Genomic DNA, 17,395 nt, shown 5'->3' on the forward strand with positions numbered 1-17,395 from the left:
TTGATCACCTTCATTGTCTCGAAGTCTTGCTCCAGGAACTCCTACCAACATGACAATGAGAGGGAAAATAAACTCTAGAAGGATTGATCTTCTCACAGATCGAGCAGCTCAGTCTTAACTCACAGAATGAGACATAGAAACATCTCGCGAACTGAGACACAAAACACATATCAAGAGGGATGTAGAGGGACATATGATGAAGGTCCAAATTGGTAGGCAACAATCCCACGCTTAGGTGAGATGGTGAGTGAGAGTCAAAGCAGCGAGGAGATAAGTTACTATGATTACCTAACGGGGCACCTCAAGGAGGGTGACTCATAGAGCTATTCCCTTAAATGGCAAAAAGAATTACTTTTGATATAATGATCATTGAAACTCCTGATGCCAGCCTAAGGCAATCACAAACGATCGTTCGAGGAGGTTCGATAGAATGGCATATATCGACTAGAATGGATGATGTGGACTACCTTGTTGAAGAAAACGCAATGGATGATTTTGCTTATCATCAGAAATGGATGGGACCCATGGTAGTACCACTGTTGAAGATGATCCTGACCAGGAATTACCGAGAAGGTAGTCCAAGATAGAATTGCACAACGGCGGTGCAAGCTGGGAATAAAATGCAAATGTTGGGAATGATTCTAGTAACTGGGGATAAACTCAACAGTAGAGAGTGATTCCACTGTTTGAATGGTTCTAGCATAATCGAGGAAACCGAGAGCACAACGACCCCTGAGGAACAACTTCTAGAATAAGTTGCACTAAATCCTCATGGAGAAGATGGTCAAATAGCTCAATCAAGATACTACAACGATAGATCTTCCGGCTAGGTGTGTCGGCCAGAACATCAACCTTGTCGGGACCTACATCATAAATCTTGGAATAGCTCCAACCATCATATCTGCCTGAGATTCAGATTTGGTTGGTAACGGGATATTTCAGACAACATGTCTGGAAAGAAAGTTTGCAACACAAACCGACGAGACGATGTTGCGAGATTCTCAGGAATTGAACTACGATAGTAAACTCCAAAACATGAGTTGGTTCTGTTACATATATGTGAACACGTTGTCCAAGACAAGCATGACCATGTAGAAGTCTTACAACAAAACACTACCGAGTTCAGGTGGGGAACCGTCATTGAGGATATCGAAGTCCTTGTGCATGAACTAGTATTCGCACAACAACTCCTTTTCCTTGAACAATTCAATCAGTGGCTTGGTGTGCTAGGGAATACATATGGAGTGGAGGTAATTAATCTACCAAACCATAGAATACATGCGCACATGCATAACTGACTTAGGATGGTACCAGAGGAAACAAAAACAACCTTTCTCGAACTCACGGTGGCAACTTACACCAAATGCACATGAACCGGAGAAGGTCACTTCTTTCATCCAACATATGCTTCATGAACAGGACACGAAGGCATTACTTACAAGTTTTCAACACTAGGTTGATGTTCAACATGAATCATGGGGGAGACAAAATGCTGCTGATGGGCTCAATAGCAACTCATCGAAATTTCCATATCACTAGACTTCCACCATCATGTGAACACGGTGATAGCATTGGTCAGACCAAAGGATGTAATGGTGTATGCTCGAGGAATCAACCACGAGTAAGACAACATTACGAACATCGTTGGTCTGATTTGACTTAACGATAGCCCATACTAAAGTCAAAGTTTTGACAAGGCAATAGATCCAACAAGTGATCACGAGGACCAATCAATGGAGATATCATCTTTCTTCAACACACACACACACAAGATATCCCTTAACATGAACTAAGTCAGACAAGCTTTTACCTTCCAACTCTCCAAGTTGTTGTTTAGCTTAACCAACTAGCTCAGGGTATCCGACATAGATTCTTGGAGAAAGGGTGGTTTACAAGAAAACCAACTTGATCACGAGCTCAACATAACAGTCGGGGAACAACCTGGTGATACTTCCGAGAAGATATTCAGAAAATCATGAACCATCAATATGTTACTAAACTCGAGAACAATCTTGCTTTTCAGAGAAGACGATGTGATCAAAAGAGCAAGGGATTGACACAGTCCTAACTCATGGATCAAAGAGTGCACCGGAAATAAGGACTAGGTAGCACGATCAATCTTAGAAAGATGATTTAATAACCAACACGCTAAGAATGATAATACTGTCCATTTACTACCAAGCAAATTGTTGCTAGGAGTATTGATTTCACACATCACGATGCACTTGTCGGCATTCCGGTTCCGACAACACGGCACCGAGGAATGAACATTTATGGCGAGAAGTATCTCTACATCAAGAATTCATAAGAGAAGGTGCAATTCTCATGATGTTCCTGACATAAAGTGGGTAATACTCCAGGGTAGAACAGAGCAAAAGCTGGATGGGCATTTGATCTGCAGAACACAACTACTTTGACCCAATCCTGGATATGGATGAGGTACTGGAGTTTGTTTCTCCTAGTCATTCTGAACTAGAATGGTTTGGCAGACCACAATAATGATAGGCACCGATGAACGAATGCTCACATACTCTTGACTATCAATTGATAGATGAAGGTCGGAATATAACTGAAGGGGAACAACTCAAAGGAACATATAACTTTCTGAGTTGTGGATGCGTAGATTAGTATGTCAAACAAGTTCAACATATTTCTTCCGGATAACCCATGCAGGGGAAAAGGAACTGGCAGATTCACAATATGAATGGAGTACTCCTCAAGAGCACCCTGGTTGTGATCTTTGGTTCAAGAGAACTTCTTCCATGATGGTTCATGGTATTTGGAAGAATGATATACCACGGACCCCGAGGACTATCACAAAGATTTCTAATATCCTAAAGGTACGAGAAATACTATCAACACGAGGTAAGTAGAGTGAATCTTGGGTCAAGAACCCAGGAATAGAATACCTACTACTAAATGGCATCACGGGATGCTTTCAAGAATGATGGCCAGAATCATCACACTGGGGATACGAAAGCATTGCTAAATTCTCGAGGACACCTAGGGTCATAATACTAACTCCAACATACACGTCAAGGCAACGGAGTACCTCAACAGACCGATTAGTGTGCCTAATCTGGCCCAAAAGGAAATCAGAAATGGGATGAAGGGATTTGCAAATGCATCATACTATTTAGAAATCTGGGATAACTCGGATAGCATAACGACTGTAAATGCTCAAAAGATTTGAGACATCCTGCAAAATGGTGGCATAACACTCAACAACACAATATCAAGGTTCCGAGACCAACTATGAACACACGGAAGTACTGGAAACCGAACTGAGACATGAATCCATCAATCCTATAAGTCTATGGATTAGTAACACGTCATCCTGATAGATAGATGAGAAGGCCTAGTTTCTTAACCCCGTAGAAAGGAAGAGGATGACTCAGATCAGAAGGGCATAAGGTAAAGGAGTAAAAGAGCCTTACGTTCCCTTCCACAATCAATTCCTAAAGCATTTCTAGACTCAACTTCGACCAGTTTGGCTTGGTAATCCTATAGGTAGTCAGGCTCTGATACCAAAACTGTCAGGACCCCGATTCCAAGTCACATCGATCTATCCGGTAACACCTCATATCACTTTGCGGCCTCACGCACGGTATTCCCACGGGTGTCGCCTTACCATGGCCCGGGACCGTTTGCGCCTTTTGGCTCACGTATATGATAGTGTCGCTAGCATCCATATGACAGAGAACCCGTGCCGACATGGCTAGTCATGAACCCAAAGCGGCACTAACCTATGGGGACAGGCATACATGAATCACATCGAGCATGTCGGTCAGCAGCGTGTGAATCCGGGCTGTAGCACTGGGCTAACAGGACTCCGGGAACCCAGGCTGTAGCAGGCTAGGCAGGACTCCGGATGCCACCGCGTGACATTTCCCCGAAGGGACAGACACAAGAACCAAGTGAAACACATGCCGGCCAGTCAAGTGTCCGGAGCAGTAGTGCTGGGCTAGCAGGACTACGGTGAACCGGGCTGTAGCGGACTACTATGGCTCATGGAAGCACTAGACTACATTTCCCCATAAGAGAGGCTGCCAAGGATAAACAACTAGATTGTCGGGTCCCACACATACCAAGCATTTCAATCATACACATAATATGCTCGATATGTGTAAATACAACATGGCATCACAACATAACTCTACGACTCAAATATTTATTCATTAGGCTCCAAGGAGCGAGATATTACAAACATGGGTCTCATGACCCAACAATCATAGCAAACGAATCAAAGCACATGCGGAAGCTTAACATGTCTGAGTACAGACATCTACAAATGAAAAAGGTTGAGAAGCCTGACTATCTACCAGATCCTGCCAAGGGCACAAGATCGTAGCTGAGGTATCAAGCTAAACATCAAAGTCCACGCGAAACTACTAGTGAGACTGAAGTCTCTCTGCAAAACATAAATTAAGCAAATGTGAGTACAAAAGTACTCAGCAAGACTTACATCAGAACTAGCTACATATGCTTCGGTATCAACAGGGGGGTGGTGGAGTTTAACTGCAGCAAGCCAGCTTTGACTCGGTGGCTATCTTAAACTATAACTACAAGTAACTCTTTTGAGGTGGCGCACACGAGTCCACATGTTCACCATATCAATACACCACTATGGATCCGCTCCCGTCTCCCTACGAGAACGCCATCCATAGCACTCATGCTTATCTTGCGCATTTTAGAGTATCCACTTTCACTTGTCTAAGAACTGCTATAGGCAACCCAGAAGTCCTTTACCGCGGACGCAGCTATTCGAATAGTTTTATACCCTGCAGGGGTGTACTTCGTCACACATGTTTCCACCACTTAGTGTCTGCACACGACATGTGCTCGACAGACTTCAAGCGAAAGCCGACGTGGGTGTAGACCACGACCTGACTAACCGCACAAGTCTCTAGTCCAGGTTTATCTCCTATTCGGGTTCCATCCGCAAGGAAATCCGGCCGGAGTGTCCTCCACGGCCCCAAACGATGTGTACAGGGTCCTGAGATGCCAAACGGGTGCCCGGCATACCCAGCCACGGTGTATCTATTGCATCATAGCCCACCCCTAGGGTCAGCACTACGCACGGCCGCCAACACATATCCTATAAACACCAAAAACTAGTTACAACTCCTGGACAGAGGACGAGAGGGTCAGTAAGTCGAGCGGGGTCATATTTCAGGGCCCAATGTGTGGTAGTAGCTGTTTCATGGATCACAAACACAGAACTCAGTTCCTGAGGACGGTTTCAGTGAGACAACCGACCATGTACTCCTACATGGCCTCTCACCGCTACCTTTACCAAATTGTATTCACACACTTAGCTCACACACAGTAGGACATGTTCACACACCTCCGATTAATCCCCAATGAACCAGACCTGACTCAACTCTAGGCAGTAGCAGGCATGACAAACAAGCATGAATGAGTAGCACATCAGGGCTCAAACAAATCCTACTCATGCTAGTGGGTTTCATCTATTTACTGTGGCAATGACAGGTCATGCTGAGGAAAGGGGTTTAACTACCGCAGCATGTAAGAGTTGAATCCTTATTGTCCTAATGCAGTAAAAGAGAGGAGGAGCGAGAGAGTGGGATTGTATCGGAATGAACAAGGGGGTTTTGCTTGCCTGGCACTTCTGAAGATAGTATAGCTCTTCATCGGTGTCATCGAACTCATCGTCAAAACCACGTCTATAAAGAAGGAAACACAATCAATGCAATGCAACAATATGATGCATGCTCATGACAAGGCAATATGCTGTTGATTGAACTAATGCAACTAGCAACCATATTAAATGAAGTCGGTTTGAACCCTAGGTTCAAATTCGAACCCCATATGTGCTTTCTTAAATGCCATTTAATTGAATTTTCCTAAACATAGGATATAAGTTGCTCTAACATGCGTGCAAATGCCATAAACAGATTCTTTGGATTTTTTTGATCATTTTTCATATATAATTTATTTCATTCTGAGCTACGGTTGATTTTCTATGAATTTTAGAAGTTTTGGCTATTTTTTGAGATTTCCTGAATTAGATTTAATCCAGAAAATCCTTTACTGCGTCAGCATGACGTCAGCGAGTCAACAGGGGCTGGTCCGGGTAACCTGACCAGTTGGGTCCACTGGTCAGTGACCAGTGCATCCTAGGGTCAATGACAGGTGGGTTCGGTCAACAGACATGTCAGCACAGTCAACTCCGACGCGTGGGTCCCGCTGGGGTTTAAACTAACCTAACCAGAAATGAAACTGGGATTAATTAGGGCGTGGGGCTCATCTGTCAGTGGCTGTGGGGTTAAATTAGCAGCGTCATTACCCACTAATGAAGGTGCCACGTCGGCCGCTAAACGCCGGTGCTAAGCACAACACGACGGCGACGCCCATCCGGCCAACTCCGGTGACGAGAGCTCGCGTGGCCGGGCGTGTTGGAATGCCCGCAGCAGGGCGCAACCGATGGTGGTGGTGGCTGGACCTGGGGTGGTCTGTGGCGGCGGCGGCGGTAAGTTGGGCGGCGGCCGGAGTTCGGGCGAACTCGAGCCATTGCTACGGCGTGCGTGGAGGCTCGGGGTTAACTCCTACAAACCCTACAAGGTGCGGGGAGGTCAAAGGACAGGACGGCGTGGCTGTTGCGTGGCCGGAGCCACGTCGGCGGCGAGCTCAGGCGGTGGCGCATGCGGGTGTGCTCGGTGCGGTTGCTATGGCGTGCAGCAGCGAGAAGGAGAGGGGGAGGAGAGGCGGAAGCTCACAGCGGTCACGACGAAGCAGACGGCGAGGTCAGGGCGGCGAGGTTGTTCTCCGGTGGCCGATAGTGGGGATGAGGATGGTGGCGTCGCTTCGGGCGTCCCGCGGGCCTGTGCTTCGTCTTGGGGCTCCAGTTGTGGTTGTGCTCGGCGACGGCGACGACAGCGATCGGTGGTTGCGTGCGAAGGAGCCAGAGGAGGAGAGGAGCTCGGGGAGAGAGCGAGAGAGGTTTAGGGGTGCGTCGCGTCGCGAGGGAGGTCCAGGGCGATGGGGGGGGGGGCAGTCAGGCAGGGTGGAGATGGCCGCACGGCGGTGTGCGCGCATCGGGCACGTGCCCATCCTCCTGGTAAGGAGGAAGACGACAGGTGGAGGCCAGTGGGCTGGGCCAGTTGGCCGGGCTGCTAGCTGGGCCGGCCAGGTGGGCTGCGCATGTGAGGCCAGGTAAATCTCTCTCTCTCTCTAATTTCTATTTTCTATTTCTTCTATAACTTCAGAGCTTTAATAAAAATGCCAGGGCATTTCCAAAAATCATAAAACTAATCATGGCTACTGCTTAGAATATATCCAATAATAAATATTTTAGTTTATGATTATTTGAGCATTTAAAATATTTTATAGCATTTAAATGCCCAAATGCAAATACTTTATGAGTTAAATCAAAAATCCAGAATGGCCTAGAAACATGTTCATCATTTTTGGCAGAGGTTTTCACCTTTAACTAAAATCATGAACTTTTCTAAAGGGCATTTGGGATCATTGAAAATATTTTTATTGAACCTGGTTGAATTTCATTTGGTGCTAGGGTTTCAACAATCCCCATTTCAAGTTTCTTTGGAATTTAAACATGATGGCATGATGAACAAGCAAAGTCAAGCAAGGGCTGAACTGAGGCTGTGACAGCCACCGTGATCGAACACTCCTGGAAGTAGTGGCGGAGCTTTCGGGATGCCATGAAGACCGCACATGCTATTTTTTTGATAATAAGGGTACTGGGATTTGCATGGTCTAAGGATAGTGGATACGTAGTATACTGGCTTCTGAAGCGGGAATTTATGTCCGTGCTGTTCTCGTTCGACGACGAGTACGACGCTCACTACCTGGTGTGTTGCCGATATGTATAACAACATCGGTTCGCCGACGTTTGGTGCGGCCAGTATTTGATTGCTCGCAAGAAGGGTTTTTATTTCCTCCAATCCGGCTGTTGCCGCCTCTGTCCACTCAAAGTGGTCGGTTTGCCGTAGAAGGCGATAGAGTGGCAGTGCCTTTTCTCCCAATCTGGAGATAAAGCGGCTTAGAGCTGCTACGCAGCCCGCAAGCTTTTGAACTTGTTTAAGATCTGTTGGCTTAGCCAATTGTGACAGAGCTTGGATTTTGGCTGGGTTTGCTTCGATTCCTCTATTGGAGATGATGAAGCCTATTAGTTTTCCAGCGGGGACGCCAAAGACACACTTTTCCGGGTTGAGTTTAATGTCATATGCCCGGAGGTTGTTGAATGTAAGACATAAGTCGTCTATTAGTGTTTCGTCGTGCCTGGTTTTGACGACGACGTCATCGACGTAAGCTTCTACTGTTTTGCCGATCTGTTTCTCCATGCACGTTTGAATCATGCGTTGGTATGTGGCGCCTGCGTTCTTGACCCCAAAGGGCATGATGTTGAAGCAGAATGGCCCGTATGGGGTGATAAATATTGTTGCGTCTTGATCGGACTCCTTCATTGTGATTTGATGGTATCCAGAATATGCATCGAGGAAACACAATGAGTCGTGTCCTGCAGTGGCGTCGATGATTTGATCAATGCGAGGGAGGGGAAGGGATCCTTAGGGCAAGCCATATTGAGTTATTTGAAATCGACGCATAGGCGCCAGGATTTGTCCTTCTTTGGTACCATCACCAGGTTTGCCAGCCAGTCCGGGTGTTTGATTTCTCTAATGAATCCGGCATCGATGAGTTTGACTAGCTCTTCCCCCATTTGTTGTCGCTTGGGTTCAGAAAAGCGTTGCAGTGATTGCTTGAACGGTTTGAACCCCTTTTCGTGCAGCTCGCGTGGGATCCCTGGCATATCTGAAGGGTTCCAGGCGAATATGTCCTAGTTTTCGTGCAGGAATTCTCGTAGTGCGGTGTCAACTGTTGGGTTCAGTTGAGCTCCGATAGATGCTATCTTCTTGGGGTCCATTGGGTGGACCTGGAATTTGACTATTTCCTCTGCTGGTTTAAATGATGTGGATTTAGGGCGTTTGTCAAGGATTACGTCGTCCCTGTCCACTATGGAGCGTAATGCAGTTAATTCATCGGCTGCGAGGGCTTCAGATAGCTCCTCTAGGGCCACTGATGCGGTTTTGTTTTCGGCACGGAGTGCTATGTCCGGATCACTGACGAGAGTGATTATACCGTTTGGTCCGGGCATCTTGAGCTTCATATACCCGTAATGGGGTATGGCCTAAAAGCATGTAAAAGCATCCCACCCCAACAGGGCGTGATATCAGCTCCTAAAAGGGGCCACTTGGAAAGTTATTTCTTTGGACCGGTAGTTCTCCGGCTTGCCGAGTACTACGTCAAGTTTGATTTTGCCCGCGCACCGCGCCTCCCGACTAGGAATAATTCCTCGGAAGGTTGTGTTGCTTTGCATGATGTGGCTCCTGTCTATTTCCATTTTATGGAGTGTGTCCTCATGAATGAGGTTTAGTCCGCTGCCACCGTCCATGAGGACATGGGTAAGTCGAAACCCATCCACGATGGGACTGAGGACTAACGCAGCTGGCGCTCGCACGGTTCTATACTTTGGTTTGTCGCCGCCGTTGAATGTTATAGCTGTGTTGTTCCAGGGGTTTATCGTAGCTGAAAGTGTGTTATGTCGACTAGAGGGGGGTGAATAGGCGATTTTTATGAAAGTCTTCAAAACATGGAAGTTTCGAAGACAAATGATAGAAATGAACCTATTTCCATGCAGCGGAAGATAGACTACACTAGACAGACAATAGTCAAGCATTCAATGAAGTGAAACCACACAGACTAATAGTATCTAGGTAGTAAGGATCAGGTACACAGTGAAGACAAATAGATAAAGCAAATAGGCACTGACTTTACAAGAGCCAACTGTAAATAAAGAGATGAGAAGGATAGAACCAGTGTGCGTGACAAAGACAAAGGTTTGGTAGACCAGTTCCAACTGCTGTGACAGTTGTACGTCTGGTTAGAGCGGATAGGTATTTAAACCTGAGGACAGTTAGTCCCGGACACTTAGTCCTGAGCACACAGCTCAAAACACTTAGTCCTCTTCGTATTCCCCTTGAGCTAAGGTCACACAGACCTCGCCCAATAACTCTGGTAAGTCTTCAAGGTAAACTTCCAAGCCTTCACAGACTTTGTTCACCGGCGATCCACAACGACTCTTGGATGCTCAGAACGCGACGCCTAACCGACTGGAGGATTCACAGTCCTCAAGTGTAATAAGTCTTCAGATCACACAGACAAGAAGACTTAAGTGATGCCTAACACTCTTTGGCTCTGGGTGGTTAGGGCTTTATCCTCTCAAGGAATTCTCTCTCAAAGGCTTCGAGGTGGGTTGCTCTCAAACGACAAAAGCCATACTTTAACTTGAGCAGCCAACCGTTTATGGTTGTAGGGGGTGGGCTATTTATAGCCACTAGGCAACCCGACCTGATTTGTCCGAAATGACCCTGGGTCACTAAGGAACTGACACGTGTTCCAACGGTCAGATTTCAAACACACATGGAAACTTTACTTGGGCTACAAGAAAAGCTGACTTGTCCAACTCTGAACAAGATTCCCTCTCATAGTCTTCACTCGAAGACATAGGATTTTGGTTAAGCATCACTTCAGTCATTCTGACTGGTTTTCTTGGACCCCACTTAATAGTACGGTGGTTCCTATGACTCAACAAAGAAGAAAAACAACTACGAAAGATCTAAGTCTTCGCGCTCCATAGTGTTCATGCGATGTCTTCTCTTGTCATAGTCTTCAAGGTGAATGTCTTCACTTACCACCTTTGACTTCAATGTATTCATACATTTTTAGGGGTCATCTCTGGTAGGAAAACCGAATCAATGAGGGACTTCTACCTGTGTTATCCTGCAATTCTCACAAACACATTAGTCCCTCAACTAGGTTTGTCGTCAATACTCCAAAACCAACTAGGGGTGGCACAAAATGCACTTACAATCTCCCCCTTTTTGGTGATTGATGACAAACTAGTTGAAGTTTTCAACGGGGAATATAATATGTGAAATTGTAAAGGATAAGGAATTGTCTTCTTAAGTTGCAAGGGCTCCCCCTGAAGATGTGCATATAAGTAATTTGCTTTTGGAATGCAAATGCACATGGCAGGTTGTACTTGTGGAGATCCTCTTCAACTTATGATGACAATTCATCATGCATGAAAGGTATGTGAAGATAATGACATGCATAATGAAAAATGGATGTCTGCAAAATGATCTAAGTGCGGAATTTATCGTCGCACATGCGGGATTTATCATCGCATCACAAAAGAGCAAATAAGTAGAAGACGACCATCGAGTTTAAGTGTTACAACTCAAAGAACCAAATGTATCAAAACGAGAGTTGTAAACACTAGGCAAAACATAAAGTAACCGCCCATATGGACCCGCTTGAAGACTATCAAACTCATATGCTTCTCCCCCTTTTGTCAGTGAGGACCAAGAAGGTTTGAAGACATAGAGCATCTACTCGTTCCCATGAAGAGTAGGTGAAGCAGTAGGGTCATCGGTGGTGTTCACGGTGCAGTAGAACTTGGGGCAGTGTCGAGGCGTGTAGAAGTAGGGGGCGGTGAAGTGGCATCATCTTCGTCCTCGATCACTTTGGCATTCACAGTTGCCACAGAGGAAGAGAACTCAGAGTCTTCAAGAGATGGAGTTCGTCGCAGCACAGCCCTTCGGGCAGGTGTGGAGTCAAACTTGAAACATTCAGAGAAGCCATCCTCTTGAAGATCATCCTCAAAACACATAAGCGTCAGCCCTTTCCATGTACGCCGACAGGTTTCATGGGCAACAAAGGCATTCTTGGTGGCAAGATTGCGAATGCGGTTGACATCCACCAAGAGGCTGTGCATTTGGCGCTTCAGCCAGTCATGATGCCTATCCTGTTTCTGATGAAGAGCAACCAGAAGCTCTCGGTCATTGAGAACACAAGATCGCTTCTTGGGTCATTGGGCAATAGTGATTTCAATGGCTTCAGTAAGAGCACGATGAGGTGCACGTGTAGTACCAGCCAGAGGATAAACACGAGTGACTGCTTCAACTCCTTCAATGTTCTGAGTGAAACTTTGATGCTCCACATTCTGAATACTAAGAGGTTCCTTGGCAGGCTCTGGATAAATGGCTTCAACAGACATATCCACATCAGGCAGAAAGATCCGATGATTGTGAGCAGATGGCTGATATGAGATAGCTGAGTGGAGTTTAATCAGCCGCATTATCCATGGAGCGTAGAACTTCAAGCCAAAAAGATCAGATCCTGATGCAGCAAGTTGGCGGATGAAGAAGTCTTGTGCATTGAAGCATTTGCCATGAATAATATAGAATACCAAAGTCTTCATTGCACCTTCTAGCTTTGCATGTGGAGAATGTCCTTTGATGGGCCAGAGAGTCCTTGGCAGATACCGAAGGTCATCAACAAAGAACTCCTTAGGATATGCAGCATCTTGTAGCAAAGTCTTCATCATACTGAGCATCTGACTCATGTTTGGTTCAGGCTTCTGAAAGATGCTCTCCATAGCTTCACTGTGAAGCTGACAACCAGGTTCATAGAGATCTCCAGGAGTGGGCAGACCGGTGAGCTCAATGATAGCAAAGGCTTTGGCTTCTTGATGAACATTTCCTGTCATCCACTCAAGGACCCAAGTCTTCGGATCTCTGTTGTAACCACGTATGTGAAATGTGGCATAAAATTGGAGCAGCAACTCTTCGTTCCAGTGCTCTTGGTCGGTGAGAAAGGCAACAGTCCAACCTCTTTGAAGCAATCAAGAGCTTCTTCCAAACAGGGCAGACCAACTATTGCTTCGGTGTCAAGACACATATGTGGGAAGATGCGACCTTGATTGTACAGAATGCAGGAGTAATAGCTTCGCTGCGGATAGCTCCAGAACCAATCAGAAGATATTCGTTCCCTTGAGTAGGGGTTCTTGGAGCTATTGAAGAAGGTGTTGTCTGCTTTGAAGCCGTTGACATTGAAGGATCCAGGTGCTGATGCAGGACCTGGAAACCTGGGAAACCTTGGCATTGGCTTCTGTACCTGAGGCCTATGCTCAATATGATAGTCAAACTGAAGTCCAACAACAGGCGGAGGAACAGAAGTAGTAGCATCATTGGCTTCGCTGACTTCTGGTTCTTGGGTTGGTGTAGGCTCCACATTTGCTTCAGCCATGACAGCGTCAGTGGCTTCATTGGTGTTGGTGGTGGCAGCCTCAAGATTTTCTACCTCCACTTGATGAGATGGAGGGTCGGGCACAGACACCTTCAGTAGTTGGGGGAGTAGGGACACGTTCTTCTTCTTGGGTGTCATCGGCTGATGCAGCCGGAATGTCTTCAGCAGTTTTAGCCTCAGACTCGGAGACTTGAGACCTTGGTCCTTTGTGAAGCCTGCGTAACACCGGCGACACCTTTGGAGATGGAGTTGGCTGGGCCTCAAAGTCATCTTCTTCTTCTTGCTGGGGTGGTGTGACTTTTTGTTGTGGGTGATCAGCCCATGATGCATCCTGAGCAATTGGCGTCAGAGGACGACCAATGCTAATGAGTTCGTTGTGCGTAAGCACAGGCGATGATACCTGTTGGTGCTCGATCAGAGGAAGAACTACATCATCGTCAACATTGTCATGGTGACCAATGTCTTCAGCAGCAGTGGGATCAGCTGCTGGAATGTCTTCAGCTTCATGAGCCTCTGTGAAAGCAGGCTCATGGACAGTCAGTTGGCACTCTTGATGTTCAGCGGCAGGGCGAACCATGGAGATAGGTTCAACAATTAAGGGCTCTGTGGGAGCAGCCCGTTCCTTCTTGGTCTTCCGCTTCTTCTTGGAGGGAGCAGCAGTAGAGGCTTCAGGATGTTTCCTCTTTCTAGCTTCAGCCTCAGCAGTCCTCGTCTTCTTCAGTTCTGAAGCGGTAGACCTGGCTTTTGGCTTCGAGCCAGTCATGCAGGTTGGGAAGACAATGGGATGTGCTTCCTGCCTTGGTGCGTCAGGTTCGGCCATAGCAGGCTTCTTCTTCTTCTGCTTTGCAGCCATCCTGGGGTCGATGCCAGGACGCCCATGGGCCTTGCGCTTCTCAGCCTCACTGTAGGCTTGCACACACTTGTCAGCCAGGCTCTTCATGCGCTCACGAGAACCTTGAGCTTCTTCACGCTTCTTGAGAAAGGCTTCTTTGAGCTCGTGCAGCATGATCTTGAAGTTCTTGACCTCTTGAACGCTGAGCTTGGCCATATGCTTCTTGAACTGAGCTTTCTCCAAGTAAATCTTCTTCTTCAGTTCAACGATGCACTGGGCTATAGCTAACTCTGAAGGAATGGCGCCATGGAAGGCAACACCGAGGCCAATGAGAAGTTGCAGATCTTCAAAGCTGAGGTTGGGCGTGTCAAACCACTCATCGATGAAGTCGTGGATGATTGCCACGTCAAAGAGAGGCAAATTGTTGAAGATTTCTGCTTCTTCTTTGCTCTTGATCAGTTGCTCAAGAGCGTCATCTGCAAGATCTTCATCACTGGATAGATCAATGGCATCGTTGCATAGAATAGCAGCAGCAGTCAGTTCTTGGCTGGTATGTGGCAGAGGCATCTTGACTCTTGGGGGCTTGGAGATGCGTGACAGATCTTCAGACTGCACACTGTCTTCAGGAGGTGTAGTAGCCAGTGGCTTCGCCCGTGAGATTTTTGGTGCTGAGGCAGGCTTTGAAGCTTTAGGAAGCTTTGGCTTCTGCGGCTTTGGAGTAGGAGCTGGGGCTTCATCAGTGTCAGCATCATCATCAGAATGATCCACTTTGGCACCTTGAACAAAGATGTGAGTGATGAGGCCATCCAGGTTGTAGAACGGACCGATGACATTGGGTTCGGCTTCGCGGGTGCCATCTGCACGGGGAGCAGAGGGACCAGGGTTGAAGTCTAGTCCCAATGACTTCTTGTTCTGCTTCGCCGAATTCTGGGCAAACTGGAAGTTGCGCTTGAACATATTGTCGTCACGGCACCATAGCAGTGACGATGGGTCAACATCCGCAGGCTGTGGTCCACGGACCATGCAGGGATAGAAGCCTTGTTCAATGACTTCATCTCTGGACCTGGGTTGAAGATTTCTGTATAGGATGTCTCCCCATGGTCGCTTGATGGCATTCTTCTCAGCATATTCCTTTGTCACAAACCTGTACTTGAACCACTGTTCTGCCCAATATCGTCCAATCCATTGGATTCGTGTCTTGCGCTGATTGTAATCCTCTTCTGGATCTGTCTTGTACAGTTCTAAGAGGTCATCGGGCAGATCTCTTGATGTTTCACCTCGACGCTTTTTGCCACCCTTCCTTGCTGATTTCTCTGCAGCCATGAACGTTAAACTGAATGGCTTCAATACGTTCAAAGGCTTCAAGGGCTTTCGCTTGCTGGACAAACATGAACTGGCTTCGGGAGAATTTATATGATGCTATAAGAATTCTGCAAATGAATGCAGACTATGAGAACCAAGGGATTCTCCCACGGACATGTACCTGTGACAGCATTAAGGTGCGAGGGAAGGGTAAGAGGTCATATGCATTCTCACAAGATTTTGAAGATAAATCAGTTTAGAAGACATTGACCTCATCGTGCGAAGACATTCACTCATAGATAAGGAGTTGGTTCCAGATTTGTACGAATCCAAAGATCAGTACAAGTGAGGAATCTAACTACTTTGTGAAGCATAAGTGAACATACTAGGCATAATATGAGATGCAGTATGAAGTGGATCCAACTTGTGTGAACAGAAACTGCTTGTGGTAGAAAGTGACGAATCTATAGGATCAAAGGGGCCGTAAAAAGGAAGTTTTATTTACCACACAAGGAACTGCTAGACGGAGTGGAAGAGGAGGCCGAGCAGTTCGATCGTCCATGCCCTAACTTGGCGATGGAGGACACCTACGGTGACGGCAGAGAAGACGATGTCCGCGGCCGGCGTGAAGACGGCGTCGGAGAGGTCGCGGCAGCTAAGCGCTTTGTCGCCGGCGTCGTCGAGGGCTAGCGGTGGTGCTAGGGCTCGTGCGAGAGTGGAAGAAAGGATAATGATTGTGGTAAGGCGTGTATTTATAGGGACATGGACGACATACGTTATTACACAGGTGCCCCTGGCGATTCACATCTAAAGAACACGCGGCCATCATGCAACATATCGGAGGTTGTTCCACGTTCCCACGCACGCCTGGATTGTCGGGTGGTCGTTCCCACTTCTACGGGTTTCAGGTGAAGGAATTAGCATTGAAAATGGAGTTAATGTTTGTCTCTGTATCTTCTGCTGACAAGGACACAGAGAAGATATTCGACAGTTTCAATAGAATGCATATGATTTGGAGAGATAGAGTTTGAGATAGAAAGCATAGAGAGGTTAGGGTCCGATCACATTCACTTAGTTCAAAAGATTCAACAAGAAGACATAGCTATAAGTGAATGCTGTAGAGGACAGAACACTAATATACATATATGATCAACATAATGAAGATAATCATGAAGACATGTTGAGATTGAAGCCAAATCAAATGTGAAGACACAGCAAATGTAACACCATGGGTAAAACACTTCAAACAGACGAATTTTGTGGTGGCGTTACCCACCGTATAGGAAATATTAGACCCAGACACGGCACACAATTATCGTGGCGCTCTGAAGTCAAATTCCACATTAATGTATTCACACTTAGAATGTATGTCTTCATTGATTGAAGATATACTTTACTTCGTGTGTTGCACATCTAAGTCATCAATATGCATAAGTGTTAGGATGTGTGCCTGATCACATGACATTTGAGGATTCCAAGATATTTAGCTCACATCGTAACTTGCAAAATCTCTTCTCATCCAAGGGCTTGGTGAAGATATCTGCCAATTGCTCTTCAGTGTTGACGTGTATGATATCAATATCTTCCTTCACAACATGATCTCTGAGAAAGTGATGACGAATTTCAATGTGCTTTGTCTTCGAGTGCTGAACTGGGTTGTTAGCAATCTTGATGGCGCTTTCGTTGTCGCAGTAGAGTGGCACTTGCTTCAGATGAATGCCATAGTCTTTGAGTGTTTGCTTCATCCACAGAAGCTGAGCGCAGCAAGATCCAGCAGCAATGTATTCAGATTCAGCAGTGGAGATAGATACACAGTTCTGCTTCTTTGAAGACCAACATACAAGTGATCGTCCTAGAAAATGACATGTGCCTGATGTAGACTTGTGATCCACCTTGTCACCAGCATAATCAGCATCCGAGAATCCAACAGATCAAACTCTGAGCCCTTTGGATACCATAATCCTAGAGTTGGGGTGTAAGCCAAATATCGAAGAATTCGCTTCACAGCTAAGTGATGCGATTCCTTTGGTGCCGCTTGGAATCGAGCACACATGCAAACACTAAGCATAATATCTGGCCTAGATGCACATAGATAAAGTAATGAACCAATCATGGAGCGGTATACCT

The sequence above is a fragment of the Triticum dicoccoides genome, chromosome 4A (genome assembly GCF_002162155.2).
Source record: "Triticum dicoccoides isolate Atlit2015 ecotype Zavitan chromosome 4A, WEW_v2.0, whole genome shotgun sequence".
Taxonomy (NCBI): Eukaryota; Viridiplantae; Streptophyta; class Magnoliopsida; order Poales; family Poaceae; genus Triticum; species Triticum dicoccoides.